The sequence below is a fragment of the Bemisia tabaci genome, chromosome 8 (assembly GCF_918797505.1).
Source record: "Bemisia tabaci chromosome 8, PGI_BMITA_v3".
NCBI classification, from domain to species: Eukaryota; Metazoa; Arthropoda; class Insecta; order Hemiptera; family Aleyrodidae; genus Bemisia; species Bemisia tabaci.
The window spans coordinates 402,309-420,570 of NC_092800.1; the positions used below are offsets into that span (position 1 = coordinate 402,309).

At 42.7% G+C, this 18,262-nt stretch overlaps 1 protein-coding gene across 1 annotated transcript in view; it reads right to left on the reverse strand.

The window, feature by feature from the left end:
* Positions 1 to 15,942, reverse strand: part of RhoBTB (Rho-related BTB domain containing) — a 41,578-nt gene extending 25,636 nt beyond the window's left edge. Inside the window, exon 1 of the mRNA XM_019054718.2 lies at positions 15,764 to 15,942. The gene's annotated coding sequence lies outside the window, so the exon portion shown is untranslated. The remainder of the gene's footprint in view (positions 1 to 15,763) is intronic.
* Positions 15,943 to 18,262: the final 2,320 nt, after the last annotated feature.

Consider the following 18,262-nt stretch of genomic DNA (forward strand, 5'->3'; position numbering starts at 1 on the left):
CCTTTGCCCAAAATTTGCTCAGATTTGCAGGGGTATTGTGTTTTTTTGTCAAAAGAGCTCTGATGCAAAAATTACCAATTTTGAGGGTGAATTCGGTGACGCCGCCCGGGTCCCGGGTCTTTAGCGCCTTTTTTGCCACTCGCAGCTCGGGATGAGCCTCGCGGGACGAAACTCGAGGCTGCCACGTTGTGTAGTGAAATTTGGATATTTTACATGGGTTTAGATCGACACATTTAAATCAAAAATAACTATATTTATTATACGGCATGAGTCCTGTACAGCATGTATTCTTACAGACCACAGGACTCACGTTAGAATGGATTTAGTTCCTTTTTATGTACATACGTCCGAAGGGAGAAGAGCTCTAATTTTCCAGTAATATCTGGCAACAATGACAATGACAACAACAATGAGGCTGCATTTGTGCATCGCCAATTGGTCCTCGTTTACCGAGGAGCATCTGCTTAATTTAGGAGACCGACAAAAAGTTTGCTCAGAGCTTTTTTCGAGACAGCTGGAGTGGACCACGACTCACGAGACGGAGTAATAGTCCAACTCCATGAGACGCGTCTTCGTATAAAAAGTAATGCAGAACATGTTTAATCTATCGAACAGTGGCGTGGCGTGCTTTGCGATGTACTGATTGATCTGCCATTAAAACCTATGAAAAGGATGATAAAGAGGGTGTTGGCAACGGATACGTTAATAATCGATTCTTTACCACAGCTTCAAATAGGGAAATATCGATAATCGACCACTCATGCATCGCCACTGATTCGTGTTTTCATGGATGAGCCAGAGAGGCAACTACGAAAATTGCTCATCATACCCATGTGCGACTTCCTAGCTAGATTGCATTTTACAAAAGAAAACCTGCGAAATGGGCCTGTTGCAAACTTTTCCTACTGCAAAAATAAGAGTTGTTACTCATAGAGAGTGTCTCAAAAATCACGATGAGCGCATCGGCAAAGTCTGAAATGCACTTCTTACTTCACAATTTGCGTAAGAAATGTGCTCATTTCCGAGCTTCCCGCTTCAAAAACGATACCACGGCACAGGTGAACATTTCGTGAGAGGAGTCATTCTATCCAACCCCTGCTCACAAGGATACCACGCAATATTCAACAAAGCCGACGCCAATTCGCCAAAACACATGTAACGGGACGATGATTCTAACCACCTGATAACAATCGGTGTGTTTACATTCACACTTTTCTCGCGTTGATAGATATCCGCCTTGATTGACCTCGTGCTCTCCTCAACTCGCGGCCATGTTAGGCAGGGATTGAATGGAACGACTCCTCCAACAAAATGTTCACCTGTGCTTAACTGCTTAAGTGTCCACTTTGAAGCGGAAAACTTAAAAAAACGCAAACTTCTTACGCAGATTGTCAAGTTAGGAATGTAATTCAGGGTTTTCCGATGCACTAATCGTGATTTTTGAGACAAAATCTATAAGGAACAACTCTTATTCTTGCTCTAGCAAAAGTTTGCAACAGGCCCATTGCTAAGATCGCCAAGATAAGAGATCGGTAACTTCGGTAACTTAAGTGCCTTGCGAGACCGCTAAACCTTTAGCTATGACCCTGAGATTTTTTCGTGCTTTTTTCCTCTCCATGAGACAACTTTTTGGCAAGTATCTCTGTTGGATTTCACAATTTTTTTTTACAACGTCCAAAATAGGACACCCTACTGGAGCTATGTGTTCCTGATGACTCGAACTTTTCCGCGCTCCGTTGGGGTTGGGGGAGCCTCGGTGACCTTGAGCGGTGGGCATTGGGTCGGGGTGGTCGGTGCGGTGCTTCCGTGGTTGAGCTTGGGGTTAGTGTGGCTGTGACCATCCTCATGACGACTAGATACACCGAAACGCGGTGATTAATAGAGCGGGAAACGACTCACGACGCGACGAGTAGCGTCGCGTGCTTTCCAATACATCGATTGACCTGCCATTTAAACCTGTGGAAAAGGATCGATAGACAGGGTACACCTGAACAATCGATTCTTTACCATAGCTTCAAATGGGGAAATATCGAAAATCGATCATTTACGCCCCGCCACTGGACGGCAACTCCCGGTCTTCCTCCAAGTCGACACCCGGCCGCGGCAGATAGCGTGTAAGACGCTAGCGGTAGCCTTGTTCATAATTGCACTTCGATTTTTCATCGGGGGTCTATCGCCACTATTGGTCCCCCTCCCCTCCCCCCTCCCTCCTCGGCCCGGATCCACGGTATTTACGTGGATTTCCGTCCCACTGTCCAGGGACCTGCGGGTTGATTCTTGAAATTGGTATACAAAGCTATAGACAAAGAAGACAACAAGGATGTGGAGAGACCCTGTTGATGGAAGCGGGTGGTTGCAATAGACAAAACAGGTAAATATCAGACTGACTGACGGCAATCCGCGAGAAACCTTTTAGTCACTCCATGATTTTTCTCCCTTCGTCTATACTAACCACCCATTTCAACCGATAAGATAGCTCCATACCCCTCTTGTCTTCTTTGTCTATTGCGTTGTCTATCAATATCAACAATCAGTCAGCAGGGGAGCCAGAGAGATCACAATGGCGTTCTTGCTTGAGTCAGGGATTTGCGCTTTAACAATGGTGCACCTGCAGAAATGCGTATCTCAGTTTGCGGCGTTGCAGACTTACTGTCATACTTCATTTTCTACATGGAAAACTACTGAACGTAATTTTTTTGAAAATGTCACGGACTTATCTTCTCTTTTTTTCATTAGCTTCTTCCAAATCTAATGCTGTATCATCGTTTCTAATCTCGCAAAACATAGTGCGGCCGCCGGTCGCCGGAGCGAAACGCAAAATATGGGCGCCTACGAGACTGCAGGAATACTTCACGCATTGCACCAAACACGCAGTCCGGTCGCTGGTCGACGCGACGCGCACAGTAGCGCCTACAAGGAGGCAGGAATACTTCACGCATTGCTAGTTCACTACAGTGCGCGCTTTAATCGTAATATCTCGATGCCGGACCTACCAGTGTCCACACCATTTCCAACCGGTGTGCCGGTAGTGGCCCCCAGATTGGAGGTGGATGAAGAAGGTAAATAAGACTTTTTGAAAAGAGAATAAAAAAATTAAGAAAATACATAATTCTGAACACATTTTCCGTCATATTGGAGTCTTTGCCAAAAACTTAATGAACTTAAGAATTGGAACCTCAGCTCCGCAAGATCATCTGCATCCGCCCATTTTTGTAACAAAGAACAGGGTGAAAACCTCAGCTGATCTAGTGGTTGACACAACGGCTATACACAGGCCAAAACATCTCGGAATGCGAATCCCTCCCCAGCCAGTATCCGTTACCCTGGTAACGAAATTTGGTAGTCTTGGATCTTGTCATTTGGGGATGCATGAATGTTCGCTGCTGTCTATCTAACATCTAACCCGACTCTTCTCTCTTTAATTTCATCTGATGGGCCTTAGTTGGCGAAATAGCACACTTAAACTAGCCAAAATGAAAGTAGATAAATGAATAGAGAATAGAAAAAATCTCAAATGAAATGAAAAATAAAAAAAAGGACAAGTTACCCCCGATCGACAATAATCATCGCTCCGTTTTCTCGGAATTTCACAGGACGCTCTTCAAATCAAGTTTTCCCGTGCTCTTAAAGAAAAGTGAGAAAGAAGGAAGTAAAAATAAAACGACGACAAAATTGGAAGAAAATGGAATAAAAAGAAAGGGAAGACAGACTGCTTAAAAGTTCAAGAAATATTGGAACAAAATTTTCTCGCGTTAAAAAAAGCTGACAGTTGTTTTCAGCCCTGCACTATCTGTAAATTACTGAAATGCATTATTCTCATTATTTATAGGCATTATTTAGGTTAATTGAAGAGACAAAAGTTCCGTACATTAAATAATGCAAGAGCAGCCACGAAAACTTGACTGAGGCGAGCGCAGCATCTCATGTAAAAATGACTATTTAATCCAGGTTGAAGATCTGCTGCCAAAGTCTTGAGCTACCATCGGCGGAAAAAGGGGGGCTTCCGCCCACTCGACCCCTCCAAAGAAATGTGCCGGATTTTGCTGAGTAAATGCCCCACACATTTTTTATCTTTGGCATTGTAATTGGATCAAATTTTTAGTAGAAACAACTCAAATTTGCTTCGAAAACAATACAATTTGTCCAGAATTTCCAAGGAAGGCCCCCCAGGGTCTTCTTTGACGCTGGAAAAATCCGCCAAACCTTTTTTTGGAGCTGGAGCGGACGTGATGGAATGTCCCTTCTGTTCTGTGGCCCTCAACCCATCCTTGATGAGAGGCCCTTTTGCCCCTCACAAAAAGTTTCTCCAGTTTCGCCAATAGGATCAACATCTGACTAATTCAACTATCTGTGCTCAGAGAAAATGTGCAAAATTACATCAAGATGTGGATAAATGGGATTTGCGTCCTTTCCTCTCGAATGTCGATTCGTTCGTTTCTCTCTCAAATAATTTTTAACATCAGGAAAAAAATAACCCATCGCGGTGAAATTACCGAGAATTGAGGGGCTTTAAGGACAAGGCGCATAGGTGCAATTTTTGCTATTTCGAAGAATACGTGTTTGAAGTTTCGAAATAACATGGTTCCTTTTGGCGGAGAGAAAGTTCAACTTTCTGTTCAACAACCTGTCTAGTAAAACAAGCTGGCCAAAAATCAGTGCTTTTACAGCACTTTTTCAGTATACGTTCCCAAGAAAATCAGTACCTCCTTAACAGAAAAAGTCAGTCCTTTTTCGGTACCTCCATTTGACGAAATTCGGAAAATTTCAAAATTTTGAACTTCTCGCTCTTTGCGACAAAAATGACCTTATTGCGGAAATTCCGCACTTTTTCAGTACTTCCGGGCCGCCCTTAAAAAATCAGTACTTTTTCCGGACTTTCCGGACTTGTAGACACCCTGTTCAAGCTGACTTTTTGATGCTTAAACATTGGAATTTGAGAGAGAATGTTTTACAAAATATACATTAGATCTAGTTTCACTTGAAATCATTAAATCTCAATTTTCTCAAAAACTGCACTTATGCGCCTTGTCCTCCGAACCCCTCCGTTCTTATTACGGCGCAATTTTTGAAGTCTCCCGGGGACTCTGTCTCTCCCCCCCCCCCCCCTCTTCCTCTCTGCATCAAACTTCCTTTGCTGATGGCCTTCATGAAAAAAACTGGTAGGAGTAAAAACCAGGGGCGACAAACGAGCGAAATTACCTTGAACAAATGATTTTGTTTTGAGCGTGGATTAGCGTGAGCGTAAATATTTGTCAGGTTCAGGACTCACGCAACTACGCAACAAGTAAGGGGACCCCGACCTTGGGCAATAAAATCTCTTTCCCGCTCCCAAAAGCCCCGCTCATTCACTTGAATCCTGCGCAGCTGCGTGGCGTCCACTGCGTAGTCGAGCTCCTATTCTCTCTTCGACTTTTACCTCAACCTCCTCAACCGTGACTCCAGTTTTACCATTGAGATACTTTTATCGTGTTCTCCTCCATCTGCCCAACTGAACTTCGACCAACCAACAGCGGATTGATAATTGGAGTCATCCATCGATAAATGACATCGACAGACGATTTTAATGTACTCTCATTACATAAAATGAGTTTTTACAGGGTGTCTAGTTTGTTTCCATTTTGGGAAATCCTGATGAAATCTCAATATTTCCTGATTTTTGACTGCTGAATCTTGATTTCATATTTTTTTCAAATCCTGATTTTTTGCGGAGAAAAATTAGGCGAATGTATAATTTCACAAGAATAGCTCGATAAAAAAATCTGCTCGGGCGGTCGACTTTTCTCAAATCCTGATTTTACGACCGATTTTTCCTCAAATCCTGATTTTATCAGGATTGAATCCTTATTGACCTCAAATCCTGATAGAATCGGTAAAATCGAGAAAATCCGGATGCTAGACACCTTGTTTTATGTAAAAAGTTAGGTTGCCCCATTAACTTTTAAGTAGAATGGCTGACGTGACTTGGTTCCTTTCTGCTTAACGCGGTCCAAATGGTGGTGTTCGATCGACGGCGCATGGACCAAGTCCCCGGGCGAGACCTGAACACATTGTTGCCAGATTAGCACTTCCCCCTAAACCAGTGAAAAATATCCACATATCATCGCATTAGCGGCCACTTAGTCCGGCATTGTTGCCAAATAAAGCTGAAAATCAGAGCTTCCTCCGTTTAAACCCCAAGAAATATCCATGCACATTTCATCGGACAACAAACTGGCAACCTGGCCCGAACGGGCTACTCAATGGCAAATGCTCAAATACTGAAACGCTGAAATGCTCGGTGAATGAGCTCCGGCTCAGAGCGAGTCCGTCCCGATGCAGTTCCCGGGCCACCCGAGGATGACGGGGGAGGAAGGGAGGAGGGAGGGGTGGATAAGGCGTGGAAAGGGAGGGGGGAGTGAAGAGGAGCCGTGACGTCACTCGGAGTTCCTCTAAAATCAATTCCCATGCAGCTGACTGACCTGCCCTAACTTCGGCCGCCGCTACGTTTCCGGTGCGAGAACCCCACTCCCCCCCCCCCCACGCCTCCGGAAAAAGATTTGAGACGACCGGTGCGTTTGCCTTGGGGGAAGGGGGTGTGTCATAACGTCCAGTGCTGCCATTTCCCGGAATCAATTCCGGAATTCGGAACTTTTTAGATTATTGGAACTTTTCCCGGAATCTTCTGAGTCCCCGGAATTTTTAGCTATTTTCGGAATTTCCTCGAAATTTGCAGTTTTTCGCCAGTTTGACCATGTACTTGATCAAATTGAGGGACTTTTTGATCAAATTTGACGATCTTCGGAACTGAATCCGGGCGTATTTCGGAATTCTTCCCAGGAATTTTTGAAAAAATCGGAATTTTTCTCGGAGCTTAAGCAAATCGGAATAGGTCGGAATTATTTCGGAATCTTTTGATGAAATAAAATGACAGCACTACCGTTTTCGTTGTTTCCCGCGCGAAAAGAATCGTGGCTGCGTTTCAATGGTGCCAAATTACCGCGAGGTAATTTTTGGGCAGTTCCGATTCGGAATTGAACAGGTTATTTGAAAAAGGGCGTAACCGTCAAATTTTCAGAGATTGAGTCCTTGACTGAGTACTCATTTTTGAGGGTGGACGCACCATGCTCCGGAGCCCTTCTACTACCATGACACAGCTCCTTGAGGGTTTATTCAAAAAAAAAAAAAAAATTGAAAATTTGCTTCAGAGGAAAAACAACGTAAGTTCCGAGCCACCTCTTTCAGTGCGGGGTGCTTTTTCATGATTAAAAACCACAATTAATGGGACCAAATCGTCGAACACGTCTGCTACTTCACTGTCATGATACTGATAAAAATAGCTGTGCTGAGCAGTTTGGTGGGAAAAAAGCATATCTGCCGAAATTTTTAAACAAAATTGATTGCTTGTCCAATTTTTTCGCCCTTGTCCGTGTGGTCATATTACAGACATTACGTAGAACGTCATTTAATTTTTTTGAACCAAAAAATAAGGAAATCTCGGAGAAATCAAGTGTTCTGATGTTATCTCGGAACTTCACTTTTGGCTGCTACGCCCTTTTGCAAATAACACGTTCAATTTCACAGACTGTTCTTCGTCATTTTACACAACAACCCTAGTAGCAATGGCTCTTAAAAAAAAAGTCTACAAAAATTTGTCAAAAAACTTTTTAAAAACTTGTACATTTTAAGAGTTTGTTAATTTTAAGTAAAAAAAACTCTTAAAATACTCGTTTTAGGAAACCCTTTTGGGGAGTTCTTTTGAATAAAAAATAGCGTTATTTTAATTAAAAGAAAAAGTAAAATTTACGTGAAAAACAACAAACCCTATCCTCAATTTTTAGGGGCTGCAACTTTTCCTTTTATACTTTCCGGTTCACAACTTTTTTCCCCTCATTTTTGCCCGCAGGAAGTTTATAAAAAAAAACGTAGATTTTACTTAAAATTAACTTAAAATTTTGCTTCAATTTTGTGTGAAGAAACCCCCAAAAAGGGTTTCCTAATACGAATATTTCAAGAGTTTTTTATGTAATTTTCGAGTGGTTTTGAAGTGAATTGTAAGTTCTCTTAATTTACGAGTTTTTAACGACTTTTCTCAACAGCCACTGCTACTAGGGTAGGGCACGATTCTGGGCTAGAATTTGTCATCGTGTTCTTGAGACAGATTGGGTATTCGATTTGGATCCATACATTCCTAAGAAGCAAGGCGATTAATCGATGAAGGTCATTGGAAAAGGAATCAAGAATCGAGCCGTCGACGAGGAAAACCTCCGGAGGGTTCGAGCAGAGTCGTGAATCCGGTGAGAAAACACGAGTGACGCGGAGATGTTTACTTAGCACTCCCGGAGCCGGAGCCATTACTTGACGTCATGCAAAGTGCTCAAACGATCCATCAAAAAGTTACATCCAGGAGATCGCCAACGGCCAAGCTACCGTCCCGTCTTTTCCTAGAAGCAGAGACTTCAGAAATCGAGTTTTTAAAGAATGGATTTAAGGCCCGATCATGAACTTTTGGGATTTTTCTACAGATTTATCCTCTGGTTAAGAGGAAGGGTATTGATCAATAAGGGCCGTTTCTGAGCCCACCCTGAATTTCCTCAAATCTAGGCTTAGTGCTCGTTGAAGGTCTGCATTTCACGAAATGCATCGTGATTTGGTCTTTTCTGGTCTCTTTGCAGGTCTAAGAATAATCTACGCGTGGGTCTGGTGGCCGATTTTGGCGAAAAATGCGGATTTGCAGTCGAAACCAAGACTACTTGCCAAAATCGGCCCTCGGACTCATGTTTATGATAGTTTAAGACCCGAAGAGAGACCGGAAATAACCAGGTCGGCAACATTGTTTTTTCTCCATTCAAATCCAATAAAAATATCGATTTTAGACCAAGAGTCGATTGTTTCACATACATTTAAATGGAAGAAAATCACTGTAGCTAACTTTCAAGAGTTTGAAGAATGGCCGCTGCTGCCGGTCGATTCATTCTCGTTGCTCGGCGAAAAGTCAATGGGGCACCAGAGATATTGACCATCAACTTCTTTAAATTAAGGTCACGATACCGCAGCTGACCGGCTTTAAATTATCAGAGGCATCTTTCCGATTTTTAATCCCTATCCCGCATTCTCTTTCTCATAAGACAAGCCTGCGGGCCGATTATTGAAATTGATAGACAAAGCCATAGACAAAGCAGACAAAAGGTATAAGGAGAAAGGATAAGGTCGAGGTGTATGGAGAGATCCTATTGATGAAAGCGGGGGGTTGCAATTAATGGACAAAGAGAGTGGGTAATAGACTAAGTAACGGCAACCCACGAGGGACCCAATAGTCAGTCAATCATTCTCTCCCTCAGTCTATAGGAACCACCCATTTCAAACAATAGGATAGCTTCATACTACCTATGTCTTCTTTGTCTATTGCTTTGTCTATCAATTTCAATAATCGGCCCGCTGGACTCTCCGCGTTAGTTATGTGATGCTGGCCTGACACCAACCAATCCCCTCCCCAACACCCACAAGAAACGCATGATTTAACGATGGACTTCGCCTAATTTCTTCTCATATGTTGGTTTTTTACAAGTAAACAAAGCAGCATTCTAACTTGAAATTTTGTAAAAAAAAATATATATATATATGTTTTATAGATGGTCAGAGAAAAATTTAGTTTCGAGTTTCGAGGCATTACAGGGTGTCTACTGAAAATGGCTGGCAAAAATGTAATACTTTGACAATACTTTTTCGGTACCTTTCAAAAAAATTTAGTACCTCATGAGCAGAAACAACTTTGTACTTTTTCGGTACTTTTGAGTTGATTTTTGATTTGTGTTCATGTTATTTAGTTTTATTCTTACTGCTTGTTCATTTTTAATTCTTCTATAAGAATAATCTATTTACTGAATGCAATCCTAGCATGAGCACACTTATATTATGCGGTCAAAACTGCAATACCTAGCGGCAAAAGAAAACTGACAAGGCCAGCGCGAAGGCCTCTTCAATATCATCTTCCATCGCACTGCTAAGGCGCAACGATACAACTATTCGTACTCTCAAGTATATGCGTGAGGTATCACGCCACAATTGAAGGCGTTTTCAAAACTGCCATGCCCCCAGATCGGGATTATCGTGTCGCATGAAAAAGGAAGTCTGTTAAAACTGGCTGACAAATATTAAGTACTTTTACAGTACTTTTTCAGCACCTATCTAAAAAATTCAGTACCTCATAGGCAGAAAATGTCAGTACTTTTTTGGTACCTTCAAGTGATAAAATTAAAAAAATTGTCGAAATTCACGGGCAAATTGCGAGAAAAAAGACGTAGCCAGGAAATTCGAAGCTCATTGGTGACCTGAGGACAGACTGCCTTCACAATCTCAATCTAGTGGGAAGATACTGCGGCTAAGAGTCATTGCGCAACGGATAGCATATTTTCCAAGCTGTTTTCAAAAACATCCGTGGGATGAAGCAAAAAATTTCGGACATTTATAGGGAATTCCCGTACTTTTTCAGTACTTCCTGGCCGCCCTCGAAAAATCAGTACTGTTTCCGGACCAGTTGACACCTTGCATTGTGCTGTTCAGTTTTCTGTCAAGCGTGAAATGCACTTAGGTGATTTTGGCTCCATCAAACAAAATACATAAATTGATCTGTAGTGCAGATCATCTTTCAAAGTCCGCTTCTTAATCTCTAGAGGTCCGCTCACTTTTCGACCAGCGGTGACCGTGGTTTAATTTGAATAAGCAATTAATTAAACTACATTTCGCGATTAGAAGCCTTTCTGGCTCATCTATCAAAGCACCTATCTAGAGAGAGAGACACTAAAAAAACGAGCACGTATGCTGTTTCTAGAATGAGCCAAAAATGAAGCTAACTTATTGGAGGGTGTAATCCGATTCTCGCCTTGGATATGCCACTTCTATTCGGACGAGGTACATTTTGCATTAAAGAAACCACTTTTTCTCACTCGTCCATAAAAACCCCAAGCAGCGATCTGAACAGGAAAACGAATGACATGAACAAATGATTTGGTGTAAAAAGAAAGCAGCCGAAAGAGTGCCTTGTCTCAGCTTCGAAGCGGCTGAGTTCCGGGAAACGACCGCGACCGCGGCACCGAGTCTGAAATGGACGTATTTATGCTAAAAAGGAGCTATGATACACACAATCCCTATGCGCATAGTTCCTTTTAGCGTAAATACGTTCAAATAGCCTCTTACTGCTGCAAAATTTAGGCCAAGCAGCGGGCTGATTATTGAAAATGATAGATAAAGCGATAGACAAAGAAGACATAGGGAGTATGGACCGATCCTATTGGTTGAAACAGGTGGTTCTTATAGACTAAGGGGGTGGTTCTTATAAGAAGGAAAATGAGAGACTGATTGTGTCTCTTGTCGGTTGCCGTTAGTTAGTCCAGTACTTATCTCTTTTGTCCATTGCAACGACCCGCTATTTCCGATAGGATCGCCCCATTTTCCCTCCGTCTTTTATGTCGATCGCCTCAAAAGCGTCTATCAATTTCAACATTGAGCCCTGGCACAGCAGAGCTCCTGGACAAATACGCGGAGATGGTGTGGTTCCATTATGCTAAAAATCCGAGATTTACATTTGACACGAAGGAGCCACAAGTTAGTTCCTCCTGGATAGACACGTAGACAGATAAAAGTTTCAGTGTTTATGCCTACTCTGAGTTACTTTTTGGTCGGGTCAACGAAAAGGACTCGGTTTATGGAACCAATTTTTGTTTAAATGGACCAAACCAAAACCGTGGTTTACTTGGAGACATCTGGGGATGAAGAAAGTATCCTGCTAAACTAATCTGCCATGCTAAGGAAGAACGCCGTATGAACTTTCAGACGTTGCCATGTTTCCTTTGATAAAGTACGAATTTATTAAGAAATTTTTAAATATTTTTCTCCCAATTTTTCAGACCATTTTGTTCGTCATTGAATCTAAAATAACTAAAAAATCTCAAGGAAAAATATGCATAACTTTTCTTAAAAATATGCGTTTTATACAGGAAAAGTTGGCAACTGTCGAATGTTCATACGGCGTTCTTCCTCAGCACAGCAGTAATGTACATACTCTTGCTTCCCAACGCAATCCTGACTCCATCTTGGCGGCTCGTGCCTCATTCTTGACGAGCTTTCAAATTTTCGGCCCAAAGATTTGGTAAATGTAACCCAAAGAAAAACCAACCGTAAATACAGTAACCGCACGTTTTTAGCTTACTTTGTGTTCTACTTCCCATACTAATACAAAATGTCTGTTACTTTTCCTCACTGCAGTGGTTCTTTAGAGCCCAACCGGGGTGTCTAGATTTTTTTTTCATTTTGGGAAATCCTGATGGAGTCCTGATTTTTCCTGATTTTTGACTGCTAAATCCTGATTTCATATTTTTTTCAAATCCTGATTTTTTGTAGAGAAAATTTAAGCGAATGTGACTTGACAAAAACAGCTAGATAAAAAAATCCGATCGGACGGCCGACTTTCCTCAAATCCTGATTTTACGACCGATTTTTTCTCAAATCCTGATGAAATCGGGATTAAATCCTGATTGATCTAAACTCCTGATGCTAGACACCCTGCAAACATAGTCCATTCCGTCTGTAATCCGATATTTTTTCGATGAATTTGAGACACGAATTGACAACTTGGGAGTTTCTGTCCGATAGCAGAAAAATGGCGAAAATCCATTGATTGAGGCAGCAGAGTGCGGAAGTAAGTATCAAGTCCGCCCTTCTTGGAGCCATCGGGAATCATGAATAAAAAATGCAGTTTTTATCGGGTTATCCATCTGCGGAAACGATTCATTTGCTCCGTCCCATCCGACGACCGATTTTCCCGAATAAACGCGGCCATGAAATGATTTACTGTCCGCCGCGCCGCGCCGTCAACTGCTTTCAGCCAAATGAGGAACAGTGTAAGTAGACGTCTTGGACTTCACTTTCCGATTGCGAACCACTTTTTCAACCGTGTTAAGCAGAAAGGAACCAAGCAACATCAGCCATTGCCAAATTTAACTAGGCAATTTAATTTATTACAAGAGAAACATTGTGCGGATTCCTTTAAAAATTTTAAGGAATTTGCTTCGTACTGAGCAGGAAATTCACTGAAATTTGCAAAAAAATTCGCACAAGCGTTTCATGTAAAAAATGAAATTGCTCAGTTAAATTTGCCAACAGCTTATGTGGGTTGGTTCCTTTCTGCTTGAAGCGGTTCATTTCTGGCTTATATCCGTTAAGCCACCTGTCTACACAGGTAAAACGATGGAACATCCAGAGATGAAGATGTTTCATGAGATTTATTCGCTTCGAATTTCATGAAATTTGTTGTGATTGCTCATTCCTCTACTTCGCCTCCCATCGTTTCTAGCCGTCCTCAGTTTTTAAGTCGGTGTATTCCGTGTCTTACGATTTTTCCCCCTCCAGAATTCTGTTTAGGGATCACTGCCAAGTTTAAGAATGCACCTGCCACGTATAGGTACAGGACCAAAGCCGCATAGGGGGTGGCTACATGGGCCGCGGCTTTAGGAGGCAGCAAATTTTCAATTTTTTTAAATGTAGGTATAAAAAAAATCGGGTTCAGAAAAAAATACAAACGAGAAAAAGCGACAAAATCTCTCATTTCCTGAGAGTATAGTAATTTCTAATTTTGTCGTCTTTCGGTGATAGTGACAGCACCTTTGATTAGGAGCGTTTAGAGAGAAACCAAACACGCAATTTTGCCTGGAGCGGCGCGGCGCAGAGAGCAATGATGACGAGGACTTCAGATGAAAAGGAGAAGCCCTCATCGGCGCGGCGGTCGGCATGTAACACATATTAGCGCCTACAAGACTGTATGAATACTTCACGCATTGCGCCAAACACAGTGCGTTCAGCAGCGATCGGCGCGGCGCGGCGTGAAACCCATAGCGCCTACAAGACTGTATGAATACTTCACGCATTGCGCCAAACACAGTGCGTTCAGCAGCGATCGGCGCGGCGCGGCGTGAAACCCATAGCGCCTACAAGACTGTATGAATACTTCAAGAATTGCACCAAGCACAGTGCGGTCAGCGCGGCCGCGGAAGTTAAAATTATTAAACCACATTTCTGTTGGTTCTTTCATAATTTTTTCGTTCATTTCTTACAAATGGAAGGCCTTGTCTACACAGCGATAGGTTTACGGAACTGAACTTTCGCGCGAAGTTCCGTGAACTTTTGCTAGTAGCGTTGACAGGGCTTTCTCAAAAAATGTGTCCAACACGAGTATACGCGTCTTATGAACCCCTCCTCTCCGGCACGTTCAATTGCTCGTTTCCATATTGATGTTTCAAAACGAATAAAAAGGATGCGGCAAAATACAGGCTGCCCACGGGCGGCAAGTAGGTAAATCCGGCCCTGTACAGATCCTACTCTCTTGTCAAAATCGTGGAAAGAACCTTAACCAAACCGAAAATCGCCGTTATCAACTTGTAAATGAGGAATAAACGTTTGTAGCGTTACTCATGGATCAGTCAATTCTTCGCTCACAAAATTGAGATTATTCGCTGATCATAAACAAAACGATAAGAACGATGAGATCGACTCTCGGTCTGAGAATACAGATGAATTTAGAATTTTGCAGACCTTCTCCAACCAGCACCTCTTCTTTCACGGGGAATTTGCTTCTTTTTCGTTAGAAACTGCCTGATCCTAGGTTGCCTCCTTGAATACTACAAGGGACTATCAAAACTCGACCAATTTCTTTATCCTATATCAGAGATAATAAATACATCCGCTATTGATAGCTCCTCAGAGAAAGGTGGTATTTAAGTACCTATGCTCATTGCTCGCGTCCTTTGAATCTCTCTCTTTCACTGATCCAGTTTGCTACTATCATCTCCACAGCCAGCACGCCGACTAATCAAAACTCGACCAACTTTTTGGACTTGTTTAAAAAAACTCATCTACAATTGATAATCAGTTACAGATGGGTTCAGATCTACACACAGTTACAGAAAATCCCTGTCCAAATGGATTGGTGCATTAATGCCCTGATGAATTCGTCCCCTCTCTCTGAACTGTCAAAGTCTAGGAAATCTTCTCGGCCGCCACGAATTAAACATATTGCAAAACTCGACTGTCTTTTTGGCAGATTTCAGGAGCGACTCGACTGACACCAAAAGTGCGTCCATACATCCCTACACAGTACACAGCTGGGTGGTCGTATAAACAGAAATCCCTTTCACCGAGTAAATCATCCAATTCTGGGTTATAACCTCAGCCACGCTAACAGATCCTAAACTAGACCATAATCAACCCCCAACAATTCAGAAGTAACACGACAGTTGGGTCTTTAAATCCCTGCACAGCTGGATGCTTTTAAAAATAAATCCATGCATTTTGTTTCCCTATCACTAAACCGTCTAATTTCACTGACATGCGATGAACCCAATGTCACAACTTAACTACTGAAATTATTTGCCTCCCTTAATTTAAAAATCTAAATTTTAAATATACACCCATCTTCCAAATTCTTTGTAAAGACGTTAATAGCCTAGGATGCTGAATGTCTACAAATAAAATAACTAACTAATTAATTGTGGGGTAAATCCCCCGTCGATGCAGTAACTCGAGAAACTCGACGAAATTTGATCGTTGGCAGAGAGTGAATGAATCCAAATTCCTAGACAGCTGGGTTGTTATGAAAATAGAGCTGTGGATTTGCTTCCCTCGGACTGAGCTCTGGAATTCTAGGTTATACCCTGGCCACGGGGACAAACCCTAGAACTGGAGCGACCTAGATCCTGGGCTGAAAAGGGAATAAATTGAAAATTGCGTCACTCACAAGAATGCGTGTTGGAGCATCCTCAAATCCACGGGAGACGGAGAGAGAGGGGGCCAGAAAGGGACCACGCGCGAAGGGACTGATGCAACCCAAATCGGAGGGTGGCCCTTGCCGCGGCCCAGAAGAAAGGGACGAGCGGGTGAGGCAGGCTCGGAGGCACTGAGCTCACCGCCCGCCGCCGCGCCAACAGCTGATCCCGCGACGCAGATGCGCGCGTCGACGCCCTAACTTGCCACGTTCTACCATCAAATCAAGATATTTTACAGGGATTTAAACCCTGCCCTAGGCCCATCAGTGCTTCAACATGCTCATTCCCTCATTTCTCCCTCATACGCCTAGTCTCCACGGATTTTTCCCAAGTTCCAATTATAGGAATGAAACTTCTCGTTTTTTCCCAGTTAAACAACACAACAAAATTTCTTCGTCTTCTTTTTCAGTCCTTCCTGGGACTCCACAATGATTTTAAGTTGGCACTCTGATTAGCATTGACAGGGTGTCCAATTTTTTTTCATTTTGGAAAATCCTCATTTTTCCTGATTTTTGACTGTTAAATCCTGATTTCATAATTTTTCCAAATCCTGATTTTTTGCGGAGAAAAAGAGGCGAATGTAACTTCACAATAATAGCTCGATAAAAAAATCTGATCAGACGGCCGACTTTTCTCAAATCCTGATTTTACGACAGATTTTTCCTCAGATCCTGGTGAAATAGGGATTAAATCCTGATTGACCTCAAATCCTGATAGAATCGGGAAAATCCTGGTGCTAGACACCCTAGCTGATTGACTACTTAATATATTTCCCAACTTCGCACGTGAGATTTTTCCTTGGGACAAATCCCATGAAACGTCCCGTGGGTGCAATACCATGAAGAATAAAAGTTTTCCCCCACTTATCCTGGATCGTCTTGAAAAAAAACTTCATTACCTGTCTCCGGAGTTCCAGATATAAAAATCAATTTTTTTGTATTTCGTTTTTTTTTTTTTTCAATCTTTCAGCTGATTCTTTGGCGCACATGAGAATTCTTAGCGCCAAAAGCGTCATAGATGTTAATCCAGTCGATGAAAGCTCCTCTATAATCCTGACAATTCATTCCCCTCACGAAAGAACATACCTGCATTCCGATGCTGCCTAATTTTCCCTCGCAATTTGCATTTTTATCAGGAGAATCTCGGGCATTTCCAACTGGAAATTTCGCTGATTTCTACTCTGATCTCATTCTCAAATCGGGCAAATTTTGGAGGGAAATGGCACAGGAGCATTCTTGTAAAAAACTGAATTGTTTGAGTCAATTTGGCAACCTTGAAATGGAGTACGTTCCTTCGTGCGGGGAACGACGAATGGGTCGTTTCTGCCAAACAGAACTATGTGCATTATAACGTGAGCCCTGTTATGCATATATTCTTATGGGTCTCAGGGCTCATGTCTTAATGCTAATAGTTCCGTTTGGCAGAAATACGTCCAAATGATCCCTACGCGATAGAAAAAGGGATTCCGATTTTTGGAACAGATTCCCTGATTTTGACAAAAATTTGTCATTCCCCGATTGATACCGGGTTTCCCCGGTTCTCGACACCATGAAACGGAAAAGAGTGCATAAATCTGGCAACAGTGCCATTGCCCCGGCACGCGCGGGGGTCAACGGGTGTTGGGGGGGGGGGACCCCGGGACAGGGATATCCTGCTTTTGATCCTCCGAGCCAGCGTCGCCAAATCTCAGACACCCCCCAGTCTCCTGGCGGAGGGGCAGTTGGCTTAGCGCGCCGCAGGGATTTGTGGGGTCCGCATTGGAGATTCTGGAGGGGGCCGCCAGCCCGGGGGTCGATGAACCGCGATTCCGTCCCAAGGGAAGAAACCTTGGCTCCGGAACCGATTAACTCAGTAATGACCCTTCGTAGAATACGCAACGCTCTAGGGTATGGGGGGGGGGGGGGGGGGGGGTGCGAAGCCTCACGCCGTTTTTTACGCGTTTAAAGATTGGGACCTACGCCTCAAAGCGTTGAGAGGAGAGGGAGGGGGGTCAAAAAGTCCAGAAAGCGGTACTTATTTTATGAACGAACGCAAGGCGCTTTTCGAATAGAACAACCATTTTACAATGGGGTGTTGGTGAGGAATTTTGGCGGGGTGGTTTTGAGTACAAAAAATTTCGTGAAAAAACCGAAGATGAATGTACGTATTAAGAAGTTTACAAAAAAAAAAATAAATAAAATATTTCTGTAGTTAGGAGAGAAAAAGTCGATCAAAATCCGACCAAGTCAATATTCAAACAAGGAGATGCCTGCAGCTGAGGTCAGCCAATCAGCATCCGGAGTTTCTCGCGCCTAGCTACGTCATCAGGCGCGTATGAAAATATCGTCTCAAACGGGTTCAATTTTCTGAATTTTCAAAACGGGTTTTCTACGGGACTGTGATGAACTGTTCTTTTTTTCTTTATCAAACGATTGAATTTGCCGAGTGTTTTCATAATTATTATTTCAGCCGCGAATTTTGAACACTGAGAA